A 15,000-nucleotide genomic window follows, 5' to 3' on the forward strand; every position below is an offset into this window, starting at 1 on the left:
TTTTATTCTCTTCCCTTAGTTTCTCTACATTAACTTGTCCTATCTATCTAATTCCCTCCTATTCCCGTATCATCGTATTTGCTTTCCTCCACCCTTGCTCTGGCAAAATATGGAAAATCGGAAAAAAAAATAAAAAAAATGTAAAAAGAAAATGGAAAAAATGGAAAAAGGCGTCTTTCCGTCGATGTTGCCCACCTATAAATTTCCCACAAGTAAGCGTCTCAAAAAAAAAAAAGAAAAAAAAATAAAAAAAAAAAAAAGGCAAAACAGTTCGACAGTAGATACTGAGGGAAGAGGGATTTATGTCCAGCCATTTGTTTTTGCTTTACACACTCGTTTACATATTCGGACGAGGGGGAAAAATACGTCGGAGTATTGTACATTTTCTCTTTTTTTATTCTTTTCTTGTCTTTCTATTTGTCTTTCTTTAAGAAAAATTCTATCTTTTTAGTGTTTCTCATTTCATTACTGTTTTATGGATATTTTTTAGTCATACCTTAAGAAGAATTCTAAATACCTTCGGATGGTGGAGTAATCTATACTATTTTAGTTTTTATGAATTCTATTTTTCTCCTTTTTTGTTTATATTTTCACATTTTTGTTTGTTTTATCATATTTCATGATTTTCTTCTTTTGCCATCTCCAATGGGTAACTTTTATTCTATTCTATTTTTTACAATTGCGTTACATTCTGACACATCATGGAAATGAGAAAAGAGAATACCTAGATTAAATCATGCAATAAAAATGAAATAATTTTAAAAGCTTTTCCTTACATTTCCTAACAATGAAGCAGACGAATAAGAAAACTAAACCTTCGTGTTATAAATTCGAAATTTTAAAGGAGAGAGAGAGAGAGAGAGAGAGAGAGAGAGAGAGAGAGAGAGAGAGAGAGAGAGAGAGAGAGAGAGAAATGCTTTATTTTCTCGACAAAAATTGAGAAATTTATTAGGCAATTTCGCATGACCTTTTTACCGTGAAGGAACGAGAGGATGAATTTGCTGCCACCGACACAAAAGAGCGCTTCAACTTAATTTTCATCTCACTGGAAACATCCGATGATGAAAATCGCATTTTTCTCTTTGGATTTGAAATATTGCTCTTAATATTTTCTTTTAATTTTCGTCAATATCTTAAATTTCTTCCCCTGTTGGTGCCAATGAATACTCTATTTCATAATGCATACTTGCTAAGTTAATATTGTACAATTTTTACCTCGCATATTCTGTATACGAATATTGCAAGATCAGTCGTAATATTAGCAAAATTAACATTTTAATCAACTGTATCATCAATAGCAATTCTGGCAAAATAAACATTTTAATTAACGTCTTCATTAAACACAAAAAGCAAGCAAGCATGTTCTGAGTTTTTCTGTTATTTCTATTATAATTCAGAACTGATATTGTTGTGCAAATCAAGCTTTATCAAAACAAGAAAAGGAACGTATGACTGACTGAAAGACAATCAATTGTCTAACGAACAAGAATCTGCTTCTTTTAGTGTTGTCGTGGCCGATGTGGTAACGTCCCTGACTGGTGAACGCCACACTGGTGTTCGAATCCCGCTCAACTCGTTAGTTCCTTTGGTCGCTGCAACCTCACTATCCTTGTGAATTAAGGATGCGGGGTTTGGGGGAGCCTATAGGTTATCTGCCGAGTCATCAGCAGCCAGTGCCTGGGCCTACTTTGTTCCTAGCTAGGGTTTAAAGGTTTAAAGGTCGCTCATGAATGGCAGAGGCAAGGGACAGTGACATTGCCCTAGCAATCAGGACAACGCCCTAGAGACTGACCATATATTATATGATCAGCGTCCAAGTCTCCTCTCCATCCAAGCTAGGACCAAGGGGGGCCAGGCATTGGCTGCTGATGACTCAGCAGATAGACCTATAGGCTCCCCCAAACCCCCAAACTTAGCTCACAAGGATGGTAAGGTTGCAGACACTAATTGCACTAACGAGTCTGAGCGGGACTCGAACCCTCGACTGGCAAACACCAGGCAGAGATGTTACCAATCAGGCCACAGCATTGTCCTGTTCTATAGGGAAATGTCACTGACCCTTGCCTCCGATTGGTAACGTCTCTGCTTGGTGCTTGCCAGTCGGGGGTTCGAGTGCCGCTCAGACTAGTTAGTGCAATTAGTGTCTGCAACCTTATCATCCCTGTGAGCTAAGGTTGCGCGCTTTGGGGGAGCCTATAGGTCTATCTGCTGAGTCATCAGCAGACATTGCCTGACCCTCCCTGGTCCTAGCTGATCATATGTAATATGGTCAGTCTTGGGCATTACCCTGCTTGCAAGGGCAATGCCACTGTCCCTTGCCGCTGTCAGTCATGAATGGCCTTTAAACCTTTTAACAGAGTTCAGGCTATTTAGGAAGTAGGGACGAATAGAGGCTCATAGTATACGGGAGACACGGAATAGAGAGGTCCCACTGTTCAGAAATAAAAGACACACAAAAGGAGTCCAGCTATTCAGGAAACTCTGATAACTAGAGAGGAGTCTGTAGAGCATAGACTGTGTCAAGTATTTTGGAATATTGGAGGCATAAGGACGGAAACCCATTATTCCGAAAAAGAAGAATAGAGGGAGGACACAAAATTCTGGAAAGGGGGAAGTAGGTCCCATTGTTCACGAATCAAAGAAATGGTAGAAAGGGCCAGATATATTCAGGATAAACTATTAAATCGAATGAATCCAACTATTTATGAATAGAGGTATTACTTACAAGACAAAGTAACATTACGAGTACTGTTAATTAGGGAACAGGAAGGGATAATAAAACCCCACCACTAAAAAATCATTTCTATAAGCTTAAAAAAAATCTTGAAATCTATTCGAATCGTTATTCTAATCGTATCACATTAACTCACTTCAATTTCGCTCCTTTTCAAATTGTCAGTCGATATCCAAAATTGATGTAACGCAAGTTTAAAGAAGTAAATGAATGATTACTCAAATAAGTTTTGTTTTACTTTCTCAATATCACTTTTGAGAAATAAACTCCAAAATATGAAAATTCTAAGTTGCCAATATCCCTCATCAAAGTCAAGGAGGTAGATCCAAATTTTTCAGCAAGCTATCGGTAAAAAAATCAGGCAACAATACTGCAGGAATATGTAGTTTCACTTGTTCGAGGTTTTATAATTTTCTTGATATAGGCGTTGGCACTGATATAATAATTCCTGTCAACATCATAGTATGTCAGTACATTCCGTCAACTTCATAGCGTGTCTGTCCAAACCGTCAACTTCATAATTTTCCCACCCTTTCCCGTCAACCTCAAAATCTACTTTTTCTACCCAGCCATCAACAATGGCATCTACAGTAGATCAACGTAAATTTGATTTTCAAAATATTTTCTCGCTTAGCCCGTTACGGTCCTGAAACCATTTATAAGGTGAATTTACCTCCCTATTCACATTCATCTCCGTGCCAGGAATGGCACTTTTTTCTCATGACATACTACAAACATCGATCAAGTACTTTTTTCTATTACCCCTACCCAACCATTCTCTCTCTCTCTCTCTCTCTCTCTCTCTCTCTCTCTCTCTCTCTCTCTCTCTCTCTCTCTCTCTCTCTCTCATCTTCCCTATAGAAAAGAGCGTCTGGCTATATATATATATATATATATATATATATATATATATATATATATATATATATATATATACATATACATATACATATATATTATATATATATATATATATATATATATCCAGTAACGCTCAGATTTCCCTGTTCCTTGGAAAGGGGGGGATGAAGTAATCATACCCTGGTGAGAGAGAAAGGTGCAGGTACGTGTGTTTGCATATCTAAATATTTCGACGTCATTTTTGTCGGGTCAAGTACACTACAGTTTATATATACACACTTATATATATATATATATATATATATATATATATATATATATATGTATATATGTATATACATATATATATATATATATATATATATATGTATGTGTATATATATGTATATATAAAATCTTATCACTAACAATCACGATTTTCCTTTTTCAAATACCCCATAAATACCTTTTAATAAATAATTCACTCCGCCATAGGATTACAAAACCATTTGAAAATGTCATAGTGTACTTCTGCCCAGTAAAGGATTCAAACCTTAGCGCCGAGAAGATATAAAGGTAAAGAGTAAGATTTAGCACATTCCAGGTATAAAGACACACATACACACACACACACACACACACACATATATATATATATATATATATATATATATATATATATATATATATATATATATATATATATATATATAGACACACATATATATATGTATGTATATATATATATATATATATATATATGCACACACATACATAAGAAACCCATTGAAACAATCGTATCGTCCATTCTCGAACTGATGCATCATCAATTCGAGAAAATTAAAATGAAACGAATTATCCCTCTCTTCCCTAACGACCCCCCCTTCACACATAGACTCACTGACAGACAGACACACACACACACACACACAAAATTCGCGCATACCCCGTTTCTTTTCAACTTCTCGTCCCTTCAGGGGAATTCCCTTCAAGAGGTCGTGACTTGAGCTGTGCGCCCTTCTTGAAAGCCTAGAGTCCTCCACACCTAAGTGACTGTTGACCTTTTTGACATGCAATTGATGTCATGCATTTAGCTTTAAGAATTTGTTTATTCCATTGCTACATGACAAAGATTTCAAAAACTCTCTTTCGTTGCAAAGATCGAATGTCATATTCTCTCTCTCTCTCTCTCTCTCTCTCTCTCTCTCTCTCTCTCTCTCTCTCTCTCTCTCTCTCTCTCTCTCTCTCTCTCTCTTTCAACATTGAATACAAAATATCATAAACACAAACACACACGCACACACACACACACACACACACACACACACATATATATATATATATATATATATATATATATATATATATATATATATATATATATATATATATGCTCGCTTATATATATATATATATATATATATATATATATATATACATATATACATATATATATACATATATATATATATATATATATATATATATATATATATATAGGTTGACCAGGCCACCAGCTACCCGTCGAGACACTACCGCCAGAGTTATGTGGTCCTTTGACTGGCCAGTCAGTACAACATTGGATCCTTCTCTCTGGTTACGGTTCTCTTTCCCTTTGCCAACAGTTACACCGAGTAGTCTGGCCTATTCTTCACCTATTCTCCTCTGCCCTCATACAACACTGAGATTAGTAAACAATTTATCTTCTCTTAAAGGGTTAAATACTGCACTGTAATAGTACAATGGCCACTTTCCTCTTGGTAAGGGTAGAAGAGACTCTTTAGCTATGGTAAGCAGCTTTTCTAGGAGAAGGACACTAAAATTAAACCATTGTTCTCTAGTCTTGGATTGTGCCATAACCTCTATACCATTGTATTCCACTGTCTTGGGTTAGAGTTCTCTTGCTTGAGGGTACACTATTCAATATTATTTCTCTTCCTCTTGTTTTGTTAAAGTTTTTAGTTTATATAGGAAATATTTGTTCTTAAAATATTTTATTTTATTTCATTTCTCCTTGTTTCTTTTCCTCGCAGGCTATTTTCCCTGTTGGAGCCCCTGGTATTATAGCACCCTGCTTTTTCAACTAGGCCTATAGCATAGCAAGTAATAAAAATAATAATAATGTACAGTATATACACATACATATAAATACATATATGTACACACATTTATATATATATATATATATATATATATATATATATATATATATATATATATATATATATATATATATATACATACAGATAGATATACAGATGTATACTTGTATATTGGATGCTCTCTCTCTCTCTCTCTCTCTCTCTCTCTCTCTCTCTCTCTCTCTCTCTCTCTCTCTCTCTCGGGGCATCACGCTTTTAGCACAATTTGCAAGTCTGAGATATAACACTGAGCCAAAGCACGTAAGATTAATATGGTATGACGTCTCCACATACATACAATACGATGTAGTGTGTATACAAGGGATGCGAGGGGAGTACGCACATTTCCTTGAAATCTATAATTAAAACAGACCAAAAATAAAATACAAGGGAGTACACACATCCAAAAGGCTCGTAATGAATAAAACATAAGATTACAAGATGGAAGATGATGGAATACTATCTTCGAAAGTAAATTAAGACAAATGTATAGGACTTAAAGATATTCAAAGATATCTGCAATCCATTAAGAGTCTATCCAGGTCTCTTTGTGAGAATATACCATATAGAGTAGAATGTTAAGGTTTAGCTTTTCATTTAATTATTTTCACATCTATATATCAATTTGATCATATGCTAAAAAAGGATATTTTACTTCAAATAATCACGTTTAAAAGTTCATGGCAAAGCTATAGTGGCAAATCTTAATCCTTCTAAATCAACTACTTTCCAGTTAGTGAAATGTATTTTTCAATTTTTGGTATCCTTAACATTATCAAGGTTATGACTTGGGATTACACCCATCATGGAAACAACTCTCAATAATCAACAGCGATCCACAAAAAGATATTAATTTAAATTACACCTCTGGACTCAACTATATAGTGCACCACGAAAGTTAATGTAAAACGTTAAAAGATAAACACAAATGAGAACAAGAAATTATATCTTTCAAAGTACATGAATAAGAATAAATATAATCGGGCTATCTGATTAAAGCATAAAATATTCCACAACTAAAAAAAACTGGAGAACAAACAAATACATAAATCCCATGAAGAGAAAATTAACGAAAAAGTAATAATGATCTCCAACAGCAACATTTTTCTGTCACTTGCTTGATTATGAGTAATTGTTTGAAGGCTAATGCTAGTAATTGGGAAATCTTCATACAAGATAACATCCAGCGAGGAACTTATTTAAAAGAGTATCCGGACGTTTTATTTAAGAAAATTTCATACGGCCCTAATTTGAAATGGGATTCAGCTTTTTATATTTTTTCTCAAATAAGTTGAAGATTTTAAATTCCCAAAAAGGACATTTTTGGGCTTATATTTCAAATAATTCTTAAACACTTGATACCAAGGTCATAATTAATTTTAACAAAATGATACAAACTTTAAGCGATAGGTTAAGTTCTTAAATTTAAAATTGTTAAAAATTTGTATTAAAAAGGGTTAAACACTTGATACTTACAGAAGGAATAAATGTTTATTTTAGGATAGGATAAAATACTAAATTTCAAAATAGAATAACTTACCCTAACATAAGGAACTAAAGATAAACGGGATAAACGTCTTTCGAAAAGGGCATTTACTTTGGATTACACATATCCAATTTGGTTTGGGAAAATAATAACCATTCAATTCATATAATGGCAAAACAAAAATTTTTAAACATGTGTTAAAGAGCTCTGTGACCGATATGCAAAACGACTAGTAAAAGAAGCTCGGCGAATAAGTTTTGTAATGATAGACGATAAAGTTTGACAGAAAATAGCATGAAATTATAAACAGGACAAATAACTAAATAATTGAGAAAGAACAATACCTGCTATATTTATTTCTACCACTAGCGGTAAACATACCCTAAAAGTAGGTAACGTGGAGTAAAAAAAAATGCAAATAATAAATTATTTGTGAACAAGATATATATATATATATATATATATATATATATATATATATATATATATATATATATATATATATATATATATGCATCTATATATATATATATATATATATATATATATATATGTATGTATGTATGTATGTATGTGTGTATGTATGTATAAATATAATGAATAAAATATAAACCCCACAAAAGCATACATTATAAAATAACGCATAATAATTCATATCATAAAAGCAATTTCCTCATGACCAGTTTAAATTTAACTTGAAACTTAAACAATTTATCCCAAAAGGTAAAAAAAAAAATACATCATTTAGTACTACAACAACAACGGTATTAAACACGTCAGGTGTGTCCTGTAATCTGTTTAAAGATATTTTCGATTGCAAAGATAAACGTTGCATCTGCAGTTGAAGGATATAGAATAGGAAATTAATGACTGCATACTATAAAAGTCTAATATATGAATTATATAAAGCAATCTAGACAGACTGCCGATTCTGAGTCCTGCTAAAAACTCGTTAGTTTCGTTGGTCGCTGCAATCTCACCATACTTTTGAGCTAAGAATTGGGGGGGGGGTTAGGGAGCCTATAGGTCTATTTGCTGAGTCTTTAGCCACCATTGCCTGGGCCTCGTGGGTCCTAGCAATGGGTGGAGAGGGGACTTGGACACTAATCATAATATATATATATATATATATATATATATATATATATATATATATATATATATATATGTATATATATATATATATATTTATTTATTTATATATATATAATATATATATATACAATAATATATACATATAAAAGTATATGTATGTACATATTTCTGTGCGTCTACCCTACAGTAACATAGAAACCACCTTACTGTGATATATCTTCACAATGCATACACATATCATACAATTCAAGGGCAATAGTGCAACAATATAGCAATCATCAATCCAGACAATGACTGACGCGTTGCAACGGCTCTCATGCAAGCCCTTAATTTATTGAACCATCAGTTCGGTCCGGCCCGACCTGACTTGCAATTTGGTCACGTTGCAATAACCAGGTTGGGTCATTCCCTTCTAAACTCTCAGGCCTAAAGTGAAATCGAAAGGCATATGTCATTATTTTGTATCTAAGGTTGCATACCGAATATATTTTGTGGTGGCCGATGTGGTAACATCTCTTACTGGTGAACGCCAGACTGGGGTTTGAGTACCGCTCAAACTCATTAGTTCCTTTGGTCGCTGCAACCTCACCATATTTTTGAGCTGAGGATTGGGGGGGAGAGCCTATAGGTCTATCTTCTGAGTCATCAATAGCCATTGCCTGGGCTTCGTGGGTCCTAGCTTGGGTGAAGAGAGGGCTTGGGCGCTGATCATTTGTATACATGGTCAGTCTCTAGGGCATTGTTCTGCTCGATAGGGCAACGTCACTGTCCCTTCCCTCTGCCATTCATGAGTGGCCTTTCAACATTTAAAACATTTAAGAATGTCTATAACATAACAGTATATGTCCTAACTTACCAAGTGAAAATCTATAAAAAAAAGATAGTAAGTTGTCTTTACAAAATTGAAAGTTCTCATAGATTTATAATTTGTGAAGAAAAGACCTTTTATAGGAACTAAATGGCGTATTTTACAGAACTCTCTACAAGTATGATATGCAAACTCAAAGTGATTCAGTGACCTGGGAGTTACGGCAAAGAAATACTGGATGAAGCAATTTCGGTCAATTATTAATTTTTCATAATCTACATTTCATTAAGAAAAAAAAACATTCCAACGAAAATCTTAAAAGGGCTTTATTGTTGGAACCCATCCATAGAAAACAATTAATACGTGTTTTACCCTCTCCTCTAACACTTGGCTTCAAACGAAATCCTAACGATTGATATTAACACTGGTTGGAAGATGAAATCAAAGAAAAACGTAATGCGCAAGTTTAAAATTCTTATATGAATTTAAATTATGAAACTAGACGATATCACCGTAGAACATCCAACCGCCCGACCCCCCTTCTCCCATGTCAAAAACCTGCCGCAGCGAACAGCTCAAGCGTAATGCATAATGCCTAACTGTGAGCGACCTCATAACGAATAGAGCCAAGACAAACACAAACACGCCGATGTGTATTTGCTCGAGGTAATCACGCGATATATTTCCTCCTCCGACCGCTTTAGCCTTCGCTTTTCGAAAGCAAAACCTGGAAATGGGCGATTCGTGTGCTCTCAACGTAACATATCTTTCAATTTGACGTACTACTGCTCGTCCAGGAGTCAAAAGCTCTTGAATTGCATCAAAATGAATTGATGGGGCGTGCTTTGCCAGTCTCTACTTGAGCAACCACTGGGCAATCAAATTTGTTCAGTATTAACCATTGCACTGATATTTGGATCCTCTGCGGTGCATATTGAAGTCTTTCATCACAATATTGACGTAAATATTCGTCAAAAATATTGTTTAAAAAAATTTATCACGGAGCTCAATTACTAAACTAGCAGAAAATAATATATACTCACTATTGCATAGCGTTAACAAAATATTAAAGCTATCTGATGATAACAACAACAACAACAACAACAACAACAATAATAATAATAATAATAATAATAATAATAATAATAATAATAATAATAATAATAATTATAATAACGTATTCTGCTAAAGAACCAAGATATCTACTATATGGCAGGAAAAAAATCATTCTAACTATAGAGGATTTGTACATAAGCAAAGAAAAAAAAATTTGGAAAGCAAACCTGTCGTTTGTTTTTGTTTCATTGACAATATTCATCACCATAAAAAAATAACAGGAATGATGATACGCAGTTCAGAAAAATATACATACGGTTATATACCGTAGTAGGATTTTCTTTTCTTGCACTGATTTGCACTATATCAAATGGCCTTAAAGTCAACGTTCCTGAGACACACGAACACCCGCCCCACCATCTCTCTCTCTCCTCTCTCTCTCCTCTCTCTCTCTCTCTCTCTCTCTCTCTCCTCTCTCTCTCTCTCTCTCCTCAAGCCAAATTTACAGACCACTTAATATCTTATTTCTGGCTGGCGTTGAGTTCAAGAAATCACGGCCCCCTCAAAATAAATTTTCTGATCCTTCAGTTTTTCTTCTTGTTCCTCATTCTGACGATCAAATATTTTACTTAAGTTAAGAAAACAAGGCGATAAAGTACTGGAAAAAGTATACAAAATACGCAGAGACTTCGATATGCAGGACATATTGCTAGAATGGAGGAGAGAAGGCTGACTAGAAGAGTTATGTTAGGTAAACCCATAGGTACCAGACCAAGAGGAAGGCCTAGAAAGAGATGGATGGACAACTTAACTGAAGATTTGGACATCCTGGAAATAGACCCCAATGAGTGGATGGAGCTTGCGGAGAATAGGGCTCTCTGGAGACGAACGGTCAAAGCGGCAATGCCTCAGCCTGGTCCGAGCCCCCAGAGTAAGAGTAAGTATAATAAATATATATATATATATATATATATATATATATATATTATACTTACTCTTACTCTGGGGGCCTCGGACCAGGCTGAGGCATTTATATATACACACACACAATACCTAAGCGACCTAGCAATAAAAATAAACATATGCACGTATTTTTCTGTAATAAAGTCCTTATATATTGTAAATCTAAAAAGAGTAAAAAACAAAAAAAAATGCACGTGAAGAAAAAAAAAAAGACGACTATTCAGGAACCCTCCGAGACGATATGTAATAAATGAAGGTATTTGCTCATATACCTATATACCAGAGATGGACGGCCCATAAATCTCAAAAACTAATCTCTTCTTTAATCTCGGCTGTCCCCTTATCTCGTTTAACACACACACTCTCTCTCTCTCTCTCTCTCTCTCTCTCTCTCTCTCTCTCTCTCTCTCCTCACGTTAAACCATATACCTTAAATATTCTTGGTAGTTAGGAAAATATATTAGAATGAGCTTTCCATGTAAATTAAGCACGATAGAAATAGTATTACAAAGATGAAATTATTTGTCAAAGTCTCGAAAATGAGAGAGAGAGAGAGAGAGAGAGAGAGAGAGAGCGAGAGAGAGAGAGAGAGAGAGAGAGAGAGAGAGAGAGATAGTTTGATGGTAGTTACTTTTCTATAAAATGAAAATGATTATTTAAAGCAATTCATCTTGCTGCAGCTTCTCTCTTCTCACAACAATCTCTTATGGATCTAGGTAAATCTATTTCTTTACTACATAAAGAAATGAGCTTAATACCTGAAGAAAATATCTATGTAAAACTAATAGAAACTTCATATATTCAGCAATTCGCATCCTTTTATCCACAAGGATTCTAAATTCTCTTCCAATATTTCATTACAAAATTTCCACGGTTTTCCAAAAAAAAAAATGAGAAACCAGGAAAATTATTACAGCCAACGCAAGGGAAATTACTCATCTCTCTTAGAATAAGAATATCACAAGATGAAAGTGTTTCTTTGTATTTGTAATACAGTTCTCGCATTCGGTGCGGACGTGAATTTATGAACAAATATTTAGGAAAATTAAATCAAGCAAATAAATCATGAGTTTTGCTTTGCAAAAGAAGCAGAGTCTCAGATCCCTAGATGTAGAAATGTAATCACGAGCACAATAGAGTTTCTTAATCACACAGATACTTACGTCATGGATAAATGAGAAAGTTATGTTGATTATAAACATACATACATACATACATACATACATACACTATATATATATATATATATATATAGTGTGTGTGTGTGTGTGTGTTTATATATGTACTAGTGTACGAATACACGTCAAAATAACGGCTAAATATTTAAATAGAAATGCATACCTACGCACATACAAATGCACAGGGACATTTAACCCTTCAACAACCCTTTCCAAACTACTCTCCCCAGAGAGAGACCGAGTAGTCATACGTTTGGCAATGCCGTTCATCCAGAAGATAACACACACATTATATATATATATATATATATATTCTTTTTGTGAGAATAAACTGGCAGAGAGAGGCCATAAACAGCCGCGAGAGGAAGGACATGTGAGAGGCCTTTGTTATTCAGTGGACTAGTTATGGCTAACGATGATAATCATGATACACACATGCACACACACACACATATATATATATGTATATATATATATATATATAATAAACATATGTTCATATATATATGTATATACAGTGTATATATATAAATACATACATATATATATATATATATATATATGTGTGTGTGTGTGTGTATATATACGCACACATGCGTGTATATATAATATATATATATATATATATATACTTATACACATATACATATATATATATATATATATATCATCAGCCGTTACTAGTCCACTGCAGAACAAAAGCCTCCGACATGTCCTTCCACTTGCTTCTGTTTATGGTTTTTCTGTGCCATTTCACACCTTCTTTCCCCTTTGACAATCTCTAGGGACCCATTCTATTATTCTTAATGTCCATCTATTGTCAGTCATTCTCAGTTGCTCTTTTTCTGTCTCTTAGTGCTATTCCTATCATTATTCTTCCCATAGCTGTTTGAGTTGTAACTAGCTTATGTTCTAAGGCTTTAGTAAGGCTCCAAGTTTCTGATGCAAGTTAATATTGTGGGGCCATCTCATTATATACTTTTCTTTCTAGAAAAAGTGGCATTTTACCCTTCCTAATCTCATTTTGTTTATCAAATGCTCTCCATCCCACGCTTATCCTTCTTTCTGTCTCGTGTCCAGTGGAAACACTTACTGTCTATCCTAAGTACGTATATTCATTGACAATTTTTAGAGGTTCGTCCATAATAGTTGAACATTATCTTGGTTATACTCATTTTCATTCTCAGTCCCCACACTTCTGCTTTCTCTATTCAAGTCTTCTATCATCTTTTTTATTACACACACACACACACACACACACACACACACATATATATATATAGTATATATAGATAGATAGATAGATAGATAGATAGATATACATATATATAAACATATATACATATGTATACATATATAATATAAAAATCTAAAAAAACACAATAAAATAAAACCAAAATGAAAAAAAAATGTATACCCAACCAATGACAGCAATCGAACAAAAAATCACGCCTATCACCAACTATAAAACAAAAAGATTAAGTATAGAGGAGAATTTGCTCCTCGCTATAGCGAAGTTTAACCTGCGCCCAGTCCAATTCCCCACTTAAATGTGTTAGAGATATAATCTTGGCGAGATGCAAATGGCCTCTCCTCTTGGTACAGATGCTGAAGACTCGCACATCTCCGGTGCAACTGAAAGCAACCGTTATCTCCCTTTGCTTTCACGTTGCAGAGTTTGTGTTGCTGACGGCTCGGGCAGTTGAAAGCACATCCAGTTAGGAGTTGGTTCAAGGAGAATAAGATTATCTGTTTAAATGTAGAGTTCTTGGCAGACTTAGTATATATATATAAATATATATATATATATATATATATACATATATATGAGTATATACATATACATATATATATATATATATATATACGAGAGAGAGAGAGAGAGAGAGAGAGAGAGAGAGAGAGATCCATACATATACATAAATTTGATATAAAATAAATATATACATTTACTTATATCACCCCTATCTAGCTATCTACTTATCTACCTATTATCTATATACTATATATATATATATATAATATATATAAACTCTTGAAACTTACTCACACAAAATACACACACCACACACACACACACATATATATATATATATATATGTATATATATTTATATATATATGTATATATATATATATATATATACACACATACATATATATAACATATATATATATATATATATAATGATTGCATTGATCCCTATACAAACACATCAAAGGGAGCTGAAAAACCCGAAACAAAAGGTGGAACCTCAATTTCACCTGCAGAACCAATAAGGCCAAACAAAGTAAAACCCTTTTCATCTTCCATTACCTTTTGGCGCATGTTTGCCAGCTCGTTTACTCCGGCAATCCAGCGCACGCACTCACGTGCACACACTCACACACTCAGACACAAAGACACGTCGAAAAACAATCCCGAAAATTGCAAGAACGAAGCGAAAACAGACGTCGGCGATGCAACTGACCGCCAATTTGCATGTTAAATGATCTCTCTCTCTCTCTCTCTCTCTCTCTCTCTCTCTCTCTCTCCCCTTTCGCGTTCGGGGATAAGCGATTAGGAAGGAAGAGGAACTAAATAAGGTGATCAAGAAAGGGTAGAAATAGGGTTGCCAGGAATGGATGTTTGAAGGACTCTAGGGGATTCGTTAGCGATGAAAACTGTATTAAAGTTAACATATAAATTGGATTACAATT

The 15,000-nt window shown here is 34.1% G+C and overlaps 1 protein-coding gene across 1 annotated transcript in view; it reads right to left on the reverse strand.

The window, feature by feature from the left end:
• LOC137652706 (cell adhesion molecule Dscam2-like) overlaps positions 1-15,000 on the reverse strand; it is a 466,536-nt gene that overhangs the window by 216,423 nt on the left and 235,113 nt on the right. The window lies entirely within an intron of this gene.

This window comes from Palaemon carinicauda, chromosome 14 (assembly GCF_036898095.1).
Source record: "Palaemon carinicauda isolate YSFRI2023 chromosome 14, ASM3689809v2, whole genome shotgun sequence".
Taxonomy (NCBI): Eukaryota; Metazoa; Arthropoda; class Malacostraca; order Decapoda; family Palaemonidae; genus Palaemon; species Palaemon carinicauda.